Here is a 22577-nt window from a genome sequence, read left to right on the forward strand (position 1 = left end):
GCAAGAAATATATATATGAAACTGTTTATGCACAGGATATAACACTGTCCTGTTTCCCAGTATGCAGCATTTCTCCAAACACCTTTATTTCCTCAGATTAATCTGTTTTTGTGGTGTTGTTGAGCTCAAAGTCCTCAAGGATAAACTTAAAAGGTTAAAAAACACTTGAACGTCTCATTTAATTGGCCTGATAAACTACAGCTGGAAACATTCAGGAATCGAGCAAAATGACACTATACCGTATGTTATTATTTATTATTTTATATCAGTAGTTTTAGGGGCCATAGCACTGCATATTTTTCATGTTTTAACCAGGACCAGGAGTGGGTTATAGTAGGATTGATATTCAGTGTGCACCTCTTGCTGTACTGTGCTCTGGTGCTAGCAGCATCAAATGTCATGTGTCACATGATCCTTCACAAGTGTTTTTTTTAGTTTGGTTCTTCCATACAGCGCTCACAATTTTAGTCTGGAGGGAGTTTCATACCTGTGGAAAACGTCCTGTGTGGTTCCAGTACCAAAGACTGTCTACTTTAGACCAGCAGCCTTTTCACCTGATAGAGACCACAGAAAGGATCATACTCAACTACCTCTGACCCCTGTTGAGCTCAAAGATGTCATTTGCTTATCAACTCTCACATCTTGAGATTACTGGGAGCACTGCAAGGGTCATGTTTTCTTTTAATTTTCTAGTGCCTTCAATACAATACAGCCATCACTGCTCAGGGGGAAGCTTGAAGGAGTGGCAGTAGACTGCTTCATGCACCATCGACTGCCTCACCAACAGACCACAGTATGTGAGGCTTCATTGATGTGTCTGATGTGGTAGTTTGCAGCATGGGGGCCCCAGAGGGTATGGTGCTCTCTCTCCTTTACTGTTCATCCTGTATACATCGAACTTCAAATATAGCATGGGCCACTGACACCTCCAGTGACACTATATGATCATATCAGCTATGATCATCTGGCAAGTAGTCAGAAAACAGACTGAGGTTTTTGAACAGACCGTTATGTGTGCCTGCCTCATTATGTGTGGTGGGCCAACTGCGTGTTTATAGCCTGTGTGGTCAACTGTCATGGTTTTGGGTTTACTTCCTGTTTTATTTTCCTTCTTCTTGTGTCTTGTTTAACTTCAACTTTACTTTTGCTTTGCCTGGAGCTGTACCTGTTGACCTACCTATCTATCCTGCCTGTCTACCTGAACCTGCTCATGCTTGTAAGCTGAACTTATATTAAATCACTGAAGTCGGCTGCCTGCCGGCTGCCTGTGCTCTCTGTCATTTGGGCCCAGTGGTGATCTTTAGGAAATCAACCTTGGATGACTTTTGTTAATAATACAGTGGGGTGCACTTGGCAACTAATTTAACCTGACAGCGCCAGATAGTTGGTTACACAGAACCATCTGGGAAGTAGTCGTAGGAAACAGTTTGGAAAACGGCTGGTGCTTTCAAATAAATACTCTGCAGGTGATTGTATGGACCATCTATCACTGCCATCACGGGCAAACGTCAACCAATCAGATCAACAAACCATATAACATAGTCAAAGTCTTACTGAAGTCAGTAGGGAGAAGAGTGGAAACGTATTTCCCATCGAGAAAAACCTTCAGTGTCGTTCTTTGCTCTTCTCTCAATGAAAGATGCTAGCAGCATCTACGCTAACCTCTATGGGAGCCGCCATTGTTTTTTGCTGCATGATTCGATCAAAATCCCACAAAACAACCCACAGACCACCCACCTAGAGCCGAAGGGTCTGTCCTAGGTTTCTGCCTCTTAACGGGCAGTTTTTCCTTGCCCCTGTCGCCAAGTGCTTGCTCATGGTGGAACTGTTGGGTCTCTGTAAATGTTATAAGGAGTTCGGTCTAGACCTGCTCTATTATTAAAGTGTCCTGAGATAACTTCTGTTATGAATTGGCGCTATACAAATAAAACTGAATTGAAATGAACAAATCATGAATTATTGGAAGTGGAGTAAGTTATTTAACTGCGGCTAACACAGATCATAATCATATTGTTTTATGTGAATACTTGCCATGAAGCACAACTTTCTTTCAAAGCATGGGAACACATTGTGTCTTGTGCAGACAGAAGTATTTAGAGCACTCGTAGTAAATCATGGCCTCGATACATATTTTCCTCTCTCTGTGGCCACACCGGGGCTCCATACTTCTCTCTTCTTTTGACTCTTGAGCTGCTGTAAAGTGAACGTCATTGATCCCACTTCCTCGGTGTGGGATCAATGACGTTTATTTTATCTTATCTTGTGAAATGTGAACACGTTGTTCTGGCATGTCCTGTACATGAGATAAGTGTTTACAGAGAGACATCCTGAGGCTAAAATTTTAACTTCACATGCAAACTAACATAAAAACTATGAAAGTAGCTGAGCATGTTTATGATCCATAAGACAGTAATTATAATGATATAAGAAAAACAAAACCATCTTGATGACACTGTGTTCTAACTGAATGATTGTTTCACAGAAGATACTGTGGACACTGAATGGTAAACCTAGGTGTGTCTTGGAGGAGAAGCACTGTTTTTCAGTGCAAGAACAATGTAGCTCTGCAAAAGTGTTCAAATATCACCTTAACATAAAAAAAACTAATAATACATATACGTCTCCACCAAAGAGCCCAGTTTTGAGAAGCATTCAGGAAATCGACTTGCAACAATCTGTAAACATACAAGGTCGTTGTCCTCAAGGTCAGTTGTCACACATACAGGAAACAGCATTAAATGTTCACCACTGCCTCTAGATGTCACTAGACCAAGGACATCTGAGAATGTTTTAATATTCCCAATTCAGCTGAGTTCCTTTAGTTATTCTTCATACATAGAGCATCAACTCACTAACAGTGACTATATTTACCAAGTTAAAATGTTACACTTTGATAATCGTGGATTTCCTCTAGCTGCAGTCATTCTCTGTTATTTAGAATACTGTTCTTTACTTTATTTGGTTTTTGTACAAATATATAGCTAAAGCTTTATAGGAATGGGAATTTATCATTTCTTTGTTGTTGCACCTATGATGATTTCTTTCTGATACAACTGATTTGTTCAAATCCATGGTAATTAACGGCAACATGTCTTCTTTTGAAGCTAAATTGCTATGGCAGCAGTTTAGCTAAAAAAAAGAAATCTACAGTAAATCTAAGTACAATTAAGTCAGACAACTCACGCTTGAAATGTTTACTGCAGCAGCAGAGCATAGAGAGTTTGGCGTCTAGGCTCCGACCTTATCACTCCCCAGAGATGTGTTACACTGAAATACTGCAAACGAGCAAATTTCTGAGGAAGAGACCGAAGAACAGCTTAAATAGGCCCTCAAATTGGCAGAGTGTGTTTAGTAGATGATTATGGATAGTGAGGTTTGTGTATATGGCAGTGCAGGGCCGAACAATTAATCTAAATATTATTTAAATCGGAATTTGGTCAAGTGCAATATGTAAATCATGGAATGATTTTTTATTTTATATATAAAGGTAAAATATGTGACAACATTGCATTATAAGGAAGTACCGTAATTCTGAAGAAATCTACAGATCTTGTTTTCATATCGTGCAGCCCTATTGACTGCCTCGCTGGCGTCGCTCCATTTCAGAAACAGATCCAGTCACGTTTTATGACATGAAGTGTGCATCAGTGGTAGTGTGATTTCAATAGGCTTTGTTTTACCTGTGTAAGAGACCTGTAAGTGATCTACTGCTGTTGTGTTCACTGTTGCTGATTGACATGTAAACCAACACGAGACAGTAGGGATTTCAGTGAGTGACGTCGGTTTAACACTGAAGAGTATTCAGGAGAGAAAATTAGCTTATTTTAGCTTCTGATTACTGGCCATTATAAATATTATGGGGAGGTGCGATAATGGTGCAGAATGGATTTACACATGGTTACCTGTATATCCATTCGGCCCTTTACTTTCAAACAACACACTTATTTGTTTTGTCCGTCAGTGGCCAGCACCTTATCTATACTATATATACTGTCAGTATATATATATATATATATATATATATTATATATATAGTGCTGGCCTTCATTGAGCACAGACAACATTCATAGAAGCACTTTTTTAGCTTCTACTATTAGCTCATCTTTGTCATTGTCCAGATTACTGTCAAACTTGTTATAATGAACTATGGCGCCCTCAGCTGTCTTGATAGAGAACTATCTTGGTTGTTTTCTCTTAAATTTGTACTTTTTTTCTGTGAAGATTTTCTTGCTGAGTGCAAAGACCCTGCCACAGTGTCTGTGGTTGACTATTGCCCATAGAGTTCTTCTGGTGAGTGTAGCTCCATTAGCACGTGTCTGCTCTTATAGAGTCATCTCGACTGATTCATTATGTTGAACTGGGGTTAAAGGCAGTCTGTTTGTTGGCTGTCTTCTGGCTGTTCAGCATGGAAACTTTTTATGTTTGGTTTCTTCTTCCTCTTGTTCTGTCCACATTCTTCATGTCTGTATTCTGAACTGTCAAATAAAGACAAAGACGAGGAGCTTACGTAGCTCATCGGCTCCAAGGGTACCTTAACTTACAATTATAATCAGACTGCATTGTGTTTATGTAACATGAAAAAATGCTAATTAAAACTTCCCATTTTGAAAAACAATAAATATATGTTTTGTATTTATTTATGAGGATTTCTTCCATTTTTGTGTAAAAACCTACGAGCGAATTCTCTTCAACCAGTGCGATGTGTTTGTTTCTTCATCATTTACTGATGTTTGTGAACACACACAGGGTATTAAAGCAGCTGTATTATTGATCTTCATGCTGTTTCATGTAATAATCTCACTCCTGTTAGATGGAGCCTGTGATCTGCACATAGTGTTCCCTAAACAAAAGAGGTCCATCATGTTGAAAACTGTCAGCGTGATGGCACTAGCCTAGTTGGTTTTTGTTCTCACATGAAGATAACAACAAAAAAAACTAACAAAAAAACAGAGTTGCCTAACCTCAAAGGCTTCTTTCTGCTGGACTAGCACTGCAGATCTTCTCTGGTGTGCGAGAGTGTATGAGAGAAAGAGAGAAAAAAGCACAGGGCAAGGGAGAGCACAGCTACCAAACTCCTTCTGCAGATCACATAGATTTGGGGGTGTGAAGATACAACCCTGCAAAGGGACGAGTTATGACCCAGACTACGGCAGGATAAGTGGTTTATACATGAGCACAGGAACATTTTTAAGCGACCTCACAATAACTCGCCCTCTGCTGGACCACCGGGGAACTACACACAGGTTTCATACACAAAATGGCTGACTAATGCTGTATAATGTCAGAAGACTGCTTAAAAACTACAGACCGTGTGGTTGTTCACTGATGGGATGGATTTTGGTTTTATAGAAGATTTTCCCTCTCCTTTAGTCTTCTGTGTGAATCATTGAAATCATAAAGCAAAAACAGTTTTTTAAGATGATATATATACAGGAAATGATCTGCTCAGATTAGCTGTGTTCTCCCAATTTGGTTAGACTGTCAATCCCTCTCATGAGTGTCATTTTAAACATGATCATTAAATTAAGCTTAAAATCATTCTCATGTTTACACTTTAACACACACAGGACAACACACAAATCCTATGATGCATAACCTACTAATAATAACTAATTTAATGTAGGTTTTTCAAACATTTTCACCAGACTCCTCCTCCACTATTAATGATCCCTCCCCCTTTAGCCCAGAAGTGAAATCCCCTCCCTCCCCATGCTAATGCCCTGCTCCCTGTTGTCCCTAGTTCCAACCGTCGGCTCTGAGTCTCATCCTTTACTGCAGTACGGTTTAAAAAAACCGTTGGCTCTGGTTTATCCCAACCGGAGGAGCTGCTGCTGCTGCTGCTGCTGTAGTAACACCGGCTTGTGTTTTAGTCCTGTCAGCTCATTCATACAATCCTATTTGGAGCTGTTCATACCTACCTTGCCGGCTCTAGCTACCGACCTCAACACCGCCGCCAGGAGAGAAACTAACCAACGGAAAAAAAAAACCCAAAACAAAACAGAAGAAGACTAGCGGTCAGAACGCGACGGTTGGAGCGCGAGCCTGCCGACCAACCGCTACCGGCCGATGACGTACGGTGGAATTGTTGAAAAAGAGGAGGAGTCTATTTGTGAGCGAGAGAGCGGAGAGCGGGTTTGTGTCCGAGTATATACACAAAGTACACAGTTTGTGGCACCGCTCACTAGTTTCCCCCCCTCCCCTCAACCGGATAAGACACCGGTGGACTGATACCGCACATCCCGACCGCAACGGTTGTCGTTAACACACAACAGAGGCGCGGAAGAGTTGAACAGCGGCTGAAGGAGAAGAACAAGGAGGAGGAGACAAGTCTGCTTACCGATCGAGGCTGAAAATCGCGGGAACATCATCGCTCGGCAACGCGAAGTTTCGGTGAGTCGAGGTATTGCAACTAGCCTGCTAGCCGTTCAGCTCTCACTTTGCCTTTTGTATTTTACACAAGGAGGTGATGTGGTTTATTGGAACTTGTGCTTATATACATTTGGTTATAAATTACGTTATATTTTTCTGTTTTATCTTTATTTATAACATATTGCAGTGAGCCCTAGCGATTGGGTTTGTAGCGGGCTTAGAAGTGTTAGCTAGCGGTTGCTTAGATACTAGCTCAATGGATAATACATTAGTGACCGATTTCAATAATATTTTACTTTTTACTTTTACTGTAAAATACTTTTTTTTACGAGCAGCTGGAATTGCAACCTTTCCTATTTTGTGAAAGCAATTTCGCGGGTTTCCCAATTGCGTAATTTGCTTATATAAAATTACTGAACTGCTAATGGCTGTGAATTTTGAATTATTTTATCATTTTTATTACATTATGAACACTTTTTATTACACAAGTAATGTGTTTTTTGTTGTTTTAGATTAAAAAAAACCCAAGTTTCTTTTGCACATGCTCTTCCTGCGGGACGCTATCCTTGTTGCTAAGTGGTGGTAACTCGGTTGAAGAACGCCTGTACACCAATACACACAAGGATATAAAGAAGTAGAAAAAGTGACCCAAGTCTTATTCAACTATAACATGCCCTCACACCACTCATGTTGCCAATAGTCTGATAGAAGTAATCAGATTCTTTGTTTAATACACTGACTTCCCCATTTAGCAACTGGAAACATACATTTGTGTCTTCGCACCTCACTTAAGTCTCAAAGGTCCAACCCTACCAAGTCAGTGAGACGACTACGGTGTGTCGGTGCTAAAACAAGCAGCAAGCACATCCAGCATACTGCAGAGGTGACAGTTTGGGGGAGGGGCAAAAATGAAGACAGATTCTGGTGTAAAATTGTCCACCCTTAGATGTGAAGTAATGTAGGTAATAGCAAGATAATACATTTGCTTTGGTTGCTTTAATTTACTTTAATTATCACCCCTGGTTGCACTTTAATGAAGAGTTTTTGGCTTAATTTAAATACTTACATAATTTAATGAAGGTTATTAGAGAATCCCCAAATTGGAAATCAACATTAGATTTGGGCCTATACACACACAGAATAGAAAAATGGGTTAAAGTGAAGAGTAAATTGCTGCATTCTCAGAACTGTGCAGTTAAACCCCCCCTCTTGGTCTATAGTGGTACAGCCCAGTAATTTTCCATGCGCCACACTGTCCTGATGTGGGTGTGGCTTAATGTCAAATAAGAGTTTAGCAGTTTTTTCCCTTTGACATGCTCTGTGAGTTTATGAAAGAAAAAACTACATAAAAAAAAAAAAAAAGATGTGCAGATAAGTGACCCAACTGAGTGATTGCTGTATGAATCTGAGATCCATAGGTCAGCCACAGTTTGGGGAATTTAGCATTCTGCAGAATTGGACTGTTCAATCATATTAATGATGTGTGTTTGTGGTTTGTTTGTTTTTTGTTTTTTTAAATGGACTCAATTTAGTCCATACAAAGTGAGGTGTTTGAGGTTTGCTTCTGGAACATGGTACAGCTTCTTGTTTCCCCACACCCACTTCACCCAGTGGCAGTGCTCACATGGTGCACTTGTAATTCATTACCCAGTCTGCTTTTTCCTACTGAAGAGGAAGCAGCCTAAAAAGGCTCCGCCTACATTTTTCAAAAGCTTTCCTGTAGATGTTAGAAGTCATGTTATTGTTGTTGCTTCGCAAAATGTGTTTACCCCTCATCCAGTTTAATCAATCAGCATTCTCTATTGATCGTACAAACTGCTATACCAATTTTCAGAGCTAGCTAACAAAGAGAGAGAGCTAACATTCAAATTTATACTTAATGACAGTGGAGGGACTTTTGAGGTTCTGTCTGCTTATAATGATATAGTGAGTTATAGTGAGTCATTGATATGGAGAAAAAGAGGAGTATATGTGCCTGACAGAGGCACCTTTCTCAGACCTGGTTAATACGGGTTTGGTACCTAATGTAAGTCAGTATTGTGCAGCTGTTGTCCCATTACCCACCAAATGTCCATTTCCTACCTTGTCTTTTGTCCCTGTATGATCAGTTATAAGATGCATCTGGTTCTGAAATTGAATTGCATCTCTGTCCCATCAGATTGCTGGTAGAGGTAAGATAAATGATTATATGGCCAGATGTTATGTAATGCTAACTTTTACAATTACAAAAACAATTTAAACACTTATAAGTGCTCCTTCGGGATGATGATAAAACAAATCCCATCATAGTGTGAATACACGTGTCATAACAAATATAAGAAATGCTTCAATCAGCATGTAAATGTTAATTAAAATGTCAACCCAACCATTGTTTTTTTGACCATATAAATTGGAGCTAAATTTAGAAACTGAATTGATTAGTTTGTCTGTAATGTAAAAAAAACAAAAAACTGGGTGTGTGTGTGTTTCTCATCTGATCATAATGTAATTTCTGCCTCATTTAATGTCATTTTTTTATCTTCAGGAGTGACAGCAGGTTCCAATCCTGTATTTTTAATTTTGATGGAAAAATCCATACTTAAGTATTTCAAACCATACCTACTCCATAAGAACCGGTTTCAGCCAGTCACAGCCGGTTTCTTTGCTTCAGGCTGAAAATGAGAGTGATAAGAAATATGATCTTTGTTAAGTCTCAAAATACCCTGTGATGGGTATTCACCATTTATATCCTGCCACATAGTTAATAAGAACGGCTTGTATTAAATTTGTATTTTGCATTTCACATAGGCCATAATAGTTAGTCAGGCCTACATATTTGTCTTTTTTAAGAGGGTCTTATTAGCCTACACTAATTTTATCCTTAGTTTTGATAGATTTCACTAGTGCTTATGATGTGTATAGGCTACTTGCAACACATTGACAATTCTAATAATATTAGGATTAATTAACAATATAATAAACAGTAAACCTCAAAAAAATTGTTTTACCCATAAGCGTTTAAAGTTTTAGAGAAAGGTTGGGACAGGAGTAGACATCTCATGTTCAGGTTTGCACGTACACCTATGTATCCTCCCACTCCCATTGCCTTGTGCATTATGTTTAAGTGTGTCTGCTCCATTCATTTAGTCGTGGGAGCCTACTGCCTGAGTTGTGCTAAGGCAATGTCCACTGTGCAATATTGCCCTATGTTACACCATTAAGCCCCTTTCAGACGTGCATCTCGTTATGTAAATTAGATGGCAATTTAACGTGTAGCTCACATGTCTGAGTGCCCAAGAAATGGCGGAAATCTTACTTGGTTTGATCTAGTAAAATGTCTGAGACGTGTGTTAATTGCCATTAGATTAACGTGAAGGCCACAGCAGCACAAGGTACAACATGCACAGAAAGAAATGAAACGCACATCCTCTATTTCGCCTTACCAAGAGCACTCAATTATTAAGTATTACTTAATTATCATCTTCTTTTTGCAAAAAGGAAACAAAATCTGTTTCTTAAACCACAAAACATTGTAAATGAGCCACTTAAGTCAGATCAAAATTATTATATTTCCTTATGCAGTGTGAGGAAATCGAAGAGAAAAAAACGTCCTTCCTTGTACAACCACAACATTAATCTGACCAGCTTTCTTCCTCCAAATATTGTTAGTTTCGACTAATGCAAACTGCATCGATTTATAAATTAATATCCAATGTAATGTTATACATACGACATTTGAGTCCCACTGAGCATCTTGTCATTCAATGCATGTGTGCTCTCAATCTAGGGAGCAGATTTCTCTGTCTAATAAATTATGAAATGTGTATTTCATAATGTAATGGCATAATAATGTATTCACTGTGAGAAGAGAAGACGTCATTAATAAAGACTTCAACAACACAAGATTTAAAATCTATCACTGATGCTGCCTGTGAAATATCAGAAACACTCTTCTTTCCTATCATTTATTTACAACTCACTATAGTGTACCAGATACTAGATATTGTGTAAGTGTTGGCTTGGAAAATATCCTCTCTGAATAAAGCCAGAAGTAACATTTATGTAACAGACACCTAGTTGTGAATTACAAAAGGCCATCACTTTAATAGTCTGCATATGTGAGTGGAAATATGTTTATTACAGTGTAACTGTACTACCAAATTCTGCTAGCTCCCGTCCTCTCAGTAAATCAAAAAAAGAGACCAGAGCAAGACAGACATTGTAGGAGGCGTGGCCTCGACACAGAGTGAGTGACCAACTGACCACCACAGAAAAAGCAAGCTAGTAGTCAGAGCCAACCACTGGCAGCTGTTGTCAGACTCTCCATATCCACGCTGGAAACATAGACAGAGGGCAAATTCATAAAGGGATTGAAGTTACAGTTCAATTATTTGGGTCTTCAGAGAGGTGGTGGTAACCATAAAACCAAAAAAAGTAACAAAAACTGCAGTTGCTCGAACGGCCTCTACCAAAGTAAGTCAATATCCATAAGGCCCCATATTAAAATGCCCCAACTTTACAGCAGAAATTAACATGTTTACAGGCTGGTTTTAAAAAATACGCCTTCGGTCTCTATAGTAGTAAATGAGGATGGTGAAAGGAGGGAGTTGCGATCTGCAACTGAACCGCTAGATGCCAGTAAATCCTATACATTGGACCAGTGGCTGTTTCTTCTTGTTCCATTGCTCCCTGACATATTTACAACTGATCCGATGTCAATAAATAAAAAAAAAACGACCAATTTATTTTAAACGTTTGCCGCCAGCGTCTAGCTAACTGATAAACACATTGCACTTTCTGTGACTAGCTTGCTTCAAAATAAAACTCAACTTGTGGTTCCCCAGTTGAATACCTTTACTGTGCTGTGAAGCTGCAGCTGTAGGAAATGTTCGGTTTTTGTTGCCAGTGGCGTTAGCAGTAGGATTTATTCCAGGAATAAAAGTATCCCGGCTGCAGCTGCAGGGTGCGCGTGCAGCGACATAACAGCTCCTCAAAAAAAAAAATAAAACCAAAACATCTTGATCACCGGTGGTCGCTGGCTGTTAGTTTAGGAAACACTTGATAAGAGTTTTTTTCTATGAGCCGATCAGTCATTTTAAACCGAAGATGGCGTGTTGAACCATTTTTAACCCATAAATGCCAATTTCATATATTTGGCAATGAATGTCAATAGTAACACCAGCATTGATTCATGTGCGTCATCACAGTACATTTATATAAATGAATTTACAGCTCAAAAAACATATTTATGTGTGCAATACCTCTTTATCGTAAAAGATTATTTGGGCACACCGATGGGAGTGATTTTGAGTTTGGACACCAAGGTTGCAAACTGCATCGTGTAACAGAACTGTACAATAACAAGTGGTTTGGTTTGCATTGTTTTCATAAATCTGACACTGGGATGTTTGTGGATTCTGTGTTTATTTGCCCCAAATATAAAATGCACCGACTACAGATGTCAGCTGTAAGCTAGCTAGCAATGTATGACCCTGGGTGGGTGTTAAAAATGGATGTGTTTCTGTGGCAATTACTTTTCCATTGAGCCATGTCTAAAATTTGCTTTGATTTCTGTCTGAACCTACTTTTTGTATGCCAATTTCTATGGTTATGTCGATTCATGTTTGTGGTAGTAGTCATAAAGCTTGATGCTAAGGCTGACTGCAAGCTTTAGCTGCCTGAACAAGATATTTCAAGAGCTACTATACTTTGGAGAGATGCTGGTGGTGCAAGATGTTTCAGAAGGTTTCAGAGGACCATAGCTTTACCAAAGACTTTAGGTGGTTGGTAGTGGTGTTGATTCCTGGAGCTCAGAGACAGCAACCAGCTTTTTGGCTTGTAGTTCTGCCAAAGAGTCAAATGTTAGGCAGCTGGGTACGGTAGTTACCCAGCAGCAGTTTCTTCCTCTTATGTACAGCAACTGTTCAAACAGTGTGTAAGCTAGTAGCAATGTTGGACAGTGGTTAACCTTACCAGGTTAATCTTTGGTGGTTGCTGACAACTTGTTGTCTTAAACCTGGCTATTTGTGAGTAGTTGATGTGGTATAGCACAAAATCCAGCTAGTCAAAATGAACGGTACTAGTATTACTCTGGACTGCAAGCTTGAAGTACCGGGGGAGGTTTATTTACACCACTAATACTCTCACCAGCCTCATGTTTTCAGACATGCTCTGATTGATTTTAATTGTTAAAAGCAGACCATGTGCAAACGCGTACTGACAGAGTACTAAACAAATCCGAAAAACTGTTTGCACTTCAGTAGGTAGAATAGGAAATATAAGCAAGGTATGGTAAAAGTAGGTAGAGCTAGAGAGACAATGAGCCTGGTTCACTGGCCTTGTTGTGGTCACTCTGCCTCTGTTTGATTAGTAGAAAGATGTACCCTCTTCATGGTTAAGGTTGGGTACCGTTCACATTTGAACTTATACCAGTACCTGGGATTCAGTACCGGTACCCAACGGAACCTTTTTTTTGGTACTTTACCGTCTCTGTTATACTAATTATTAGAATTACTATTGGTTTGGTACTAAGGTTTTGGACATAATAAAATATCTGACATAATGCTACATAATAATCATAACCCTGTCAAGTTCATCAGCACTTGCCAACCTCCAGAGCCTAAATCAGGAGCGAAAACCGAACCAGGGTATCCTCCCAATTGCATTCATGATTTTTCACAGCCTAATCTAATAAGCTTATTGGAAATCATGAAAACGTTTTGGCGTGACAGAGATACAGTGTCCCTGTAACCATAGTAACTCATTCACTCTTTCCTGCACACGGTGCGAGAGGAAAGCGACAGATACTGACTCAGGTCTCTCTATCAACCAAGACAGTGAGAAAAGCCCCGTTATCTACAGCAATAACTTATCCAACTAATTAATTACCTGAAGTTATAAATGCCTGACTTAAAGTTTTGTTGTACCTGGACGGTTCACCTTCGGCGCTGGTTGCATGTGTGCTAACCTTAGCTGCGACTTAATTGGCTTAACGTTACAGCTTTGTTTTTTTAACATGTAGTTTGCGTTTACCAGGTGTCTACTCAGGTTAGATGTGTTGCCCTGGCCAGCTCTGCATTTTGGATTACACAGCTTGCGTGCCCTGACTCACTGTGACTTGAACAAACGGTCGGTACCCTTAAAGGTACCAAGTTTGGTACTCAACCCAAGTCATGGTAATGATAAAAATTGTCGATGGTTATGTTACCCTCAGTATGTTTCAACATAGTAAATGCTAAAACCAATATACTGGCAGACCACTAAAGAACTTAATTCCAGTTCTTTTTATCGTTTTCCTGTCCTTTTTCTTCTGTCTCTGTCTGCTCTTATGTTGAGTCATTTTCCCTCAAGTTGAAACATTTTCAACAGAAACAGACAAGTCTTTGCCTCCGTTTGCATGTCCTAGGTGAATACACGTCTGTTCACATCTAATCACATCTTTTGATTGACTTTGTATGCAGTGGCTGCACAGATTGCACTTCGCTTTCAGTCTGAAAGCACGTCAAAGTTCCGGATGTAGTCCCAAACAAATGCAAAAGCAGGGTATACAGTGCACGTGCTTCTGTTTACACTGCATTGTGTGTCTGTGTATGTGGTGATCCGATGATGGTGCCGCCAGTTGCCCCAAGGCAGAGGAATATGTGTGTGTGTTTGAACACGATTTGGAGGTAGTAAGGAGCAGTTCCCTTAATTTCTCTGTAGGCTGACCGGAGTATTAAACTGGATGACCTGCAACAGAGAGCTAGTGTAGTAAACAGAGAAGTGGGGTGGCGTGGAAAAACATTTGGAGGTTGAACTTTATGGGTGGCAGCATTCTGGACTAGCTCCAGGTGGTAGGTCAGTAGTCCCCAGGTGCTCTAATAGGCATAAGGAGGGACTGCCTGTTGTCCTGGCAGGAGCTGACAATCAGCTGCATGAGTTTGTCATATTCAATTCAATTCAATTTTATTTGTATAGCGCCAATTCATAACAGAAGTTATCTCAGGACACACCCAGTTTGCTGTCCAGGTTGACATTACCACAATAATGTTAATTGTTATAAACAGGTCTCAGCATGAGTTCAGTCTTGTTCAGGTGGTGCCTTGGCATCCACCACAAGAAAACTGCTAGGAAAGGAGTGATGTGTTCTTCCACCTCAGATGGACGTAATGAGAGGAATTGCGGGGCATAATCAGCATAGCAGTGGTAGGCGAAAATCAAATGGGAATTTATTCACGAATATCACCTGACGTCACTCACATTCTAACTTGTCTGCCGCCATGTTGAGTACCTGATTCGTCGAGATCGCTAAGTCTGTTGCAAACGGTGTTGGGAGCAACGGCGTTACTAACGGCGTTATTTTAACGGAGTAATCTAATTAATTACTTTTCCCATCGTTGCAACGCCGTTACCGTTACTGAGAATGTAAAGTGGCGTGTTAAGCGCCCAGTATACTCGACGCACTCGAGCTGTCGCGCGACAACGTGACGTCAAAATGACGTAGATCTCGCTGGCGCGCCAGGATTTTGGCCCGGTCGTGCCGTGTCGCGCACCACTTTTTTTTTTCAGCTGCGCGCGACAAACCGGAAACAGGAAGATGGACGATCTGTACGATCCTTCAATAAAGGAGCACAGAGTTGCCGGAATTCATTCATTCATTCATGGCGAGAAATCGCCATGAATGTTGGAATAAAGGAGGACATATGCTGGAAAATTTGGAAGAACCTTCGCGACCGATTTGGAAAGAAAAAAAAAAAAATGTTCTTCTTCTAGTGCGTAGAAATAGCAAACTCGGTAGCCTTTACTCACTAGCGACACCTCTGTTCAGGAGAAGACTGCAACTAGTGCCGCGACCACCACGCGCAAGTATAGATAGTCACGGCGCTCCCGTGACGTCATGTTGTCACGCGACAGTTGGTCTGCGTCGAGTATACCGGACGCTTTACTTGCGTTGCTACAATTTGGTTGAATGAAGCGCAGCGGTGTCAGGTTTTCTGACAGCCACATCAGCTGCCGGGAGAGAGCAGGGTTGGTGACACCGTTGGACACCAACTGCAAACACTCGTCTGTGCAGTGCTCATTTTGTCTGTGGTGAGTGGATGTAAATATATTGTTAGCGAGCTAACGCTAGCTGCTCGCTAATCGCCAAATTTAATTAAAGATGATAACATACAAATCTTTCTAAACAGTATTAATTAAGCAATCAGTGAGAATTGGTTTATATACTGTGTCTAACAGCATGAGTCTAGCGTCAAATGTCAGTTTATCGTTTGATAAAAACGTGTTACAATATCTGGTAGAGAAATCACATCAGTCATTAACGTTAGCTGAGGATATTGTTCAAGCTTAGAACCAGTTTAAGATTATAGCCCGAAAACACCACCATCTCTTTTTGTGTGTGTGTGCTTTTAATGGTTTTAGTGTAAATGAGTTAATGCCATAGCCTCCCCCCTGCTCTACGTCCTGTAACGTTGTTTACCACATATCTCACGGATATTATTCAAGTGCTCCTAAGACTGGTTAGCTAATCTGTTTACACTATAAAGTTGGCAGCCTAACGATGACATTTTTTGAAAGTAGCGTTTCTTTTCATGGCAGTCGAGGTGCGAAATATTGTCTTTCGTAGCCATTTACTGTATCCATACGAATCCGTAAATCGTAGCAAGCTAGCTAACGCTTCTCAGTACTGTCTATGCCGGTACTAGGTAGGTACTCAAGATGGCGCTAGTAAGCTGGGAAAAGAGCGGATGACATAAAAGGTCACGTGACTGATATTTCATGAATAGTGCTAAAAATAGGACTGTTGCAGTGAAGAAATGTCTCCCGCTGTGATTTAGGATGGCATAACAGTGTGGCATGCAGTATTTTCACAATTTTTTTGGCATCCCCTGCGGTTGGCTTGAAAATACCATGCTATTTCATTATTGCAGTTACTACTGCATCATTGCATTTGAAAGCATGGAAGGCTGTAAACTTCTCAAAAGTCTCAAAATACCCACATACCACAAAACTGATGGAAGCAGAGAAGAGTAATGGGTAATAGAGGGCAATGTGACGCCAAACTAGGGCTGTCACAATATCAGAAATTTAGTAGTTGATACCAATATCAGAGAACTACCTATCTGCTGATACCAAGTCCTCATCCAGTACTTGTACTTTCCATGATAATACAGGTGAATAGCTTTGCATTGTGTGAATAAAATATTGCTTACATCCAAGTTGTTCCTTTAATGTTATTTTATAATTTACTAAAAAACTTTTTTGGTCTTGCCACTATCTTGAGGGAATGTCTCCCTCCCTTTTAAGTATCCTGCAGTGTTTGGTGCTTCCGTGCAGCTTTTGCTTGAGTTATCTGCATGAACTGTATTCTGCAGAATGTTTTTTCCCCTTATGTACATTGCACAGATTACATTAATTAATTACTCTTATTAGCGTTTTGTTCAAGGGGCTTTTGTTACACTTGCAGTGGCATTGAGTGTGGCTCTTCACCGCTGTCTCGCTTCCGAGTTGGAGCTCATCCTCGCCTACAGCGATGTTTCACTGCAGGCGAGGATGGGCTTGTACACACATGCACAGTATAGCGGAGAGGAGAGACAGACAGCGGAGGCAATGGCTGCATGGTGCACGAAAGCTTCACAAGTAAAATACATGTAAAGCTGCCCTTCTTCTTCAGGCATTTTACAGCAGACTAGTATATTTATAGGCGTATGCTGCCCTATTAGGTCCGAGAATTGCATGAATAGTAATAATAGTCGACTAGTCTAAATTAACATTTTCATTTAATTGATGGCAAAATTTGTCGCCAGGATCATCCCTCATTGTTACGGCAACTGTTAAGGCTCGTGTATACTCGCCGTTCCCGACCTGTCGCACGACAATGTGACGTCAAAATGGCGTAGATCTCGCTGGCGCGCCAGGACTTTGGCCTGGTCACGCCAGGTCGCACACCACTTTTTTTTTTTTTCAGCTGAGCGCGCCAAAGCGGAAGCAGGAAGATGGACGGTCTGTACGATCCTTCAATGAAGGAACACAGAGATGCCCAGAGGTGCCAGAATTCATGGCGAGAAATGGCCATGAATGTTGGAAAAGGCCATATGCTGGAAAATTTGGAAGAACCAGGTATAAAAAACATTTTTGGCGTCTCCCTTGACCTCACAAAGTAGCAAAGTCAGTAGCCTTTCGTCAGTAGCGACACCCCTGTTCAGGATTAGACTGTAGCTAAAAGGTCACAGGTTAGGTCAGGTTCTATAATAATAATTAGGGCTGCCCCCGACTAAAGATTTTTCTTAACGACTTTATTAGTTGTTAAATGAAGCCAATAGTCGACTTGTCATAGCATGCTTTATTAGGGCTATAAAGGTCACAGGTTAGGCCAGGTTCTATAATCGCAACACATTAGGCCATGGTCTCGTGTCAAGCGGATTTTTCTTAACGACTTTATAAGCGTTAAACTGAAGCTCCCTGGACTGTTGAGCTCTCGTTAAGACAGTGTAACTGCGGCGGTGGCGGCGGCCCGTGGGGTGGTAGCGGTGTACGTCTATATTGTATTTGTATTGACAGTAGGTTATTCTAGGTAATTTTCCACCTTATTTTAGTGTTTATTTACTACTTTAATTTTCTCTTCTCCCCACACTCACACACAGCACACACACCTAGACTGGACCTCTGGTCACTCACGGCAAACACGCCCGCTTGCTCCGCCTCTTTCTGTCTCTCTCCCTGTGTGTGTCTCTGCTGACTTTCTCCATCAGCAGTACGTTTCATAAACTCAACCGTTTTCAAGTGCGCCGCATGTGGGTCCAAGCCGAAACTAACTTTAGTGAGTGACATCTGCAGTGGTGCGTTCACTGACGCTCCGTAATGTAAGATTTCTGCCGTATCTGCGTAATGTAATATCAGATAACATCTCTCTCTCTCTGTTTCTCTGCGGAAACGGGGAAAACCGCGGTGTGAACCGAACCGTGGCTCAAAAATCGAGGTCTGACCTGACCCGTGGAGTTGGTGAATCGTTACACCCCTAAGTGACTCTGTGTTACAAGAGAAAAGGTCTGTGTTGCAACAATCCTCTGATATTTTGTCCAGGTAACAAGGCGCACCTCCTGAACGGAGTTTGACGTTGTTCTTGTTTTTCTGCGAATATCCAACTAATGAAAAGTGGACTGAAGAAGACTCTTCTCAGCGACTAACGATTAAGTCGACTATTTGGGTGCAGCCCTATAGTAATAGTAACAGCAATAAAGATAATAATAATATAGAAGATGTTTATCCCATAATACAGAGATACAAAATAATATGATATAAATTAGCTTTCACTAAGTGTTGCAGGTTAAATACAGAATAAAAATGTGTTATGATCAAAAGAAATCCAAAACCTCACAAAATAAACCATCAGGGAGAAAAGCAGCAATGTTGTTTAACTAGAGAAACAAGGTGCAGTCTTCAGCCGTGTTCCTGTTAAAAGGGAGTCTTTCTGCTGTAACTGTGTACAGCAGTAGCAGCAGCAGCCATTTTGTGCTGTAGCATGCCCTGCAAGCGATCTATCACAGGGAAAGGAGTGGGGGAGGGGAAAGCGTTGAGTAGGCTAGCTTGTTGACTAATCCAAATCATAGAGCTGGGGAAATGTTGTAAATAGCTGTTTGCTTTGGCTTTTTTTCTACAGAAAACAATCTGTTTTTCTCATAGCTACTTTCTACTCATGCTCAAATGTGAGAGGAAAAAGACAGCTTATAGCACTGGATTTATTTTCCCATAAAACATCTTGATTTTCATATAACAAAGTTATGAGACATATGCCATTGTTAATACATAGATGAGTTAGAGACAGAAAATTGTATCAAATATAGGAGAATGAGCTGCTCTTTAAGCACCATGTCTGGAATTTCTGCTAGTCTATGAAGACTAGAAATCACTAAAAGATGTTCCTGTTCAACATAGGCTAATCTAGTTTTGAAATTCCAACTAAAGAGCTTGAATCGTACAGAGAGCTTTGTCATTCACCTCTCTAGCTCCCTCCCTTGTTGTTGAAAATGCCCTTCTGCTGTAATGGTTTAGTCCATGCCGGCTACTCCAGACTGAAGCAGACTGCTGGTGTGGGGGAGGGGTGTTGACGCTCTGTCTAAGGCTGTGGACTTCAGGTCTGATTGTGTGGTGCTAGCTACAGCTCATGCGAACTGTAGTTACTCCAAAGATGCTCTTTAGGTTCTCAGAGTTTCACCAGTAAAAGGAGAGCAACAGCATGCAAATATTTCTGTTCTGCATGTAACCAAAAAGGGTTATTATTACTTTGTCTTCAGGGAACCAAGATTATCTTTTTTTTGCACCTGGTGTGTTTTATTTATTCTGGGTGGGCCAGTTAACGTTAATTCGCTTCTTTTGTAGCCATGACATGATCTTCCCTGAGTAGCGCACAGCTAAAGAGTACTCACCATGTGCTTTCTTAATTCACATGGAAACTCCTGGTTTTGCCCACCCCCTCCCTGTTTTTCTTCCCTTTTTCCTTCTACCCTGCTCTTGCTAGTCTCCACTCATTTAAATGACAAGAAAAAAACGAATCACGCGTACAATGTTTGGGCAATGGTAGGCTAAGAAACAGTGATTTTAGACTATTGCTTGATATTTAAACTATGTTTTGAGAATAATTATCTTTTGACAGTAATACTGAATTGTTAATCCATACGTTCTGTCCTTTTGTCATTTTTCTACACTATTAGATTTCACTGACTCTCAAAGTGGCCTTAAGTAAAGGCAACAGATCCACTCATTTAGTGAAAACAGGGTTAATTGCTGTGTATTGTGGATTCCGTAGTATTTTACTAGGATTAAAATTTGAAATAATACAGCTATTATAGTTGAAACTTGAAGGGAAAATTCCCACCTGAATGGATGGAAAACGGGACACAAATCGCCATACATGAGGGAATGTCACAAGAAAGATCCATAATCAGCTGCTGCTTAGAATAACTCTTGGCCCTGTCTGGTTTCCTGCTTGTCGAGTAGCAGCAAACATAAAACTGTCTGATCCTATGGGAAAGCATGATAAAAGAATGCAGTAGGCGATGCGTATTTGATTGTGTTTAGTTTTCTGTAGGAAATGAGAGAATAATGTGAAGTGCAAAGTGAACAAAGGAAATGGTAGCAATTCCACCTAGCCAGGACATGATTAATATTTACTCTGCAAGGCTGGTCTGTGTGTGTGTGTGCGTATTTCTTCATTTTTCAAACAGTTGAATGATCGAGCTTTAGACGGCCAGCATTGTCGTACAAATTATAACACTTGCTAGCATGTCAGGAATCTATTATGACAGTTAAAATCCTGTGTAAATTCAGGTTTCTCTGGAAAATATCAAAGATTACTTGAGATTAACTACAAAATGTTCCTTTAAAACAATTATTTTTTACCTGAAAATTGCAATATCATTAAAATTGATAACCACGCTGTATCTTTCCATTTATGTGTTTTATATTAGTCATTCATACTGCGTGTGAGATTTCACATTAAGGTGCATCCATTTCTTTACCTCTTATCTTGTTCATGATCATGAGAGACTAGAGCCTGTCCTTGCATGCATCGGGAGAGAAGCAGGGTACTGCCTTGTACAAGTCTCACGTAGACAGACAAACACATCCACACTCACTTTCACACCTCTGGGTAATTCAGTGTCTCCTGTCCACCTGACTTGCATGTCTTTGGACTGTGATGGGAAACAGAAGCACCCAGAGGAAGTGGCTTCATAGAGACAGGCCAGATATGATGAAATCCAGAGCCATGTTTACACCTGCCATTAACATGCATCTGGATAGTTCGTCTGTTCACATCTGGCATTAGAATGTGTCTTGAGTGACCATGTGATCGGATCTCACTTCCCTGCTCTGTGCAAATAGACACGTACATCATTTCCGCGGCCCCAAATGGAAATCTGGGACGAAGGGTCCTGTCTACTCCAGCGATGACAATCTATTTTGCATGTTTTTGTGGAGTCTTTTCGCACTTTTATTTGATGCAGTTGGTGCGCAAATTAGTACACACGATGTCATTTGAGTAGGCGTTCCTTCAGTGTTGCCATCACATTAGAGACAAATAGAGATCTCCTGTCCTGCAGGACAAAAGATGTTTTACTTTCCTTGATTTGCTGTTGTTTTGTAAAAACCTGTGTCAGTCTTGTTCTCAACTTCATTTATTGACTCTGTACCAGTCCTTTTGATGGGTGCAAGATAAATCTGCTCGCTCCTGCAAGATCCCAGTGCAGCTCTCTAGCCCGGACCACTTCCGAACATGGTCTGAGCGATTGCATCACAGTGTGTCACTGCTTGTAACCAGGAGGTTTTTGGTATCATGGGAATATCAGAGGAGCATAATAATGGTTTCAGCATGTCTTGAAAAACAACCTGAATCAAGTTACACCACTAGAAAATGTACAAAAGTCAGTGTAACAATAGCAAATATAATAACTAACAAATAGTGTTAGTTAAATAGGAAATACAAACAGCCTTTTAACAGCTTACACAGCAAGTGAATGTGAGGATGTATGAGTTGCTTCAAACCTTTGCTGACAGTTAAATGAGAATAAAACCCTGATCGGTGTTAACAGCCACATAAGTAAGCTACCTGCTTCAGGAGAATCATGCGAAATTGGTTTTTCTTTCTGTTAGCAAAATATTCTGGTAGGTCCATTCAACTGGTATTAAACGTCTTGGTGAGAATTGTGCACATAGGATTTACTTTTAATGATGTGGTGCTGCCGTAATATGATAAGATGTTATGCAAGATTTGACAGGCTCTAATAGCTCTGTATGGCTGCGCACAGCACACCAGGTGGCCATTTTGAGTTTCAGTGAATCCAGATGCAGGCAGTGAGGGTGGGGGAGGGGACGAATGCGCACTGTGCGCAGTAATGTTGGAATGCAGGCTCTGCTCTCACTGGCTGACATTTTCTTCCTACTCAGTATTTACCCTTCATAGAAAATGTCTAACATTGGACAACTGTTAACATTATTTTTTAGTTTGGTTGGTTTGAAATTAGGAGTAACACCATCCTCTGTGACTGACAGAGACAGCTAAGTGTCAGGTTTACTGTTTGGCATATTGATTGAAGCACTAACGGCAGCCTGAAAAAGAAAAGGCATTATTTTACTACCCAGTTATCTAGACTTAGGGTAATAAAACATTTAGCAGCCCTGGAAAAAAAGGAACTAATTGTTTTTTTTAACTCTTTAGTCATAACTTAGGGTGTTGCTAAACAGTGTGCACAAGA

At 40.5% G+C, this 22577-nt stretch overlaps 1 protein-coding gene across 4 annotated transcripts in view; it reads left to right on the top strand.

The window, feature by feature from the left end:
- The first annotated feature begins 5710 nt into the window (after positions 1–5710).
- atf7ip (activating transcription factor 7 interacting protein) overlaps positions 5711–22577 on the top strand; it is a 38192-nt gene continuing 21325 nt past the window's right edge. For 2 of the 4 annotated variants that reach the window (XM_051386475.1, XM_051386478.1), the window contains exon 1: positions 5711–6390. The gene's annotated coding sequence lies outside the window, so the exon portion shown is untranslated. Of the gene's footprint in view, positions 6401–22577 lie in introns of all 4 variants that reach the window. The other 2 variants (XM_051386476.1, XM_051386479.1) reach the window with 2 other exon arrangements.

Source organism: Dicentrarchus labrax, unplaced genomic scaffold, assembly GCF_905237075.1.
Source record: "Dicentrarchus labrax unplaced genomic scaffold, dlabrax2021, whole genome shotgun sequence".
NCBI lineage: Eukaryota > Metazoa > Chordata > Actinopteri > Moronidae > Dicentrarchus > Dicentrarchus labrax.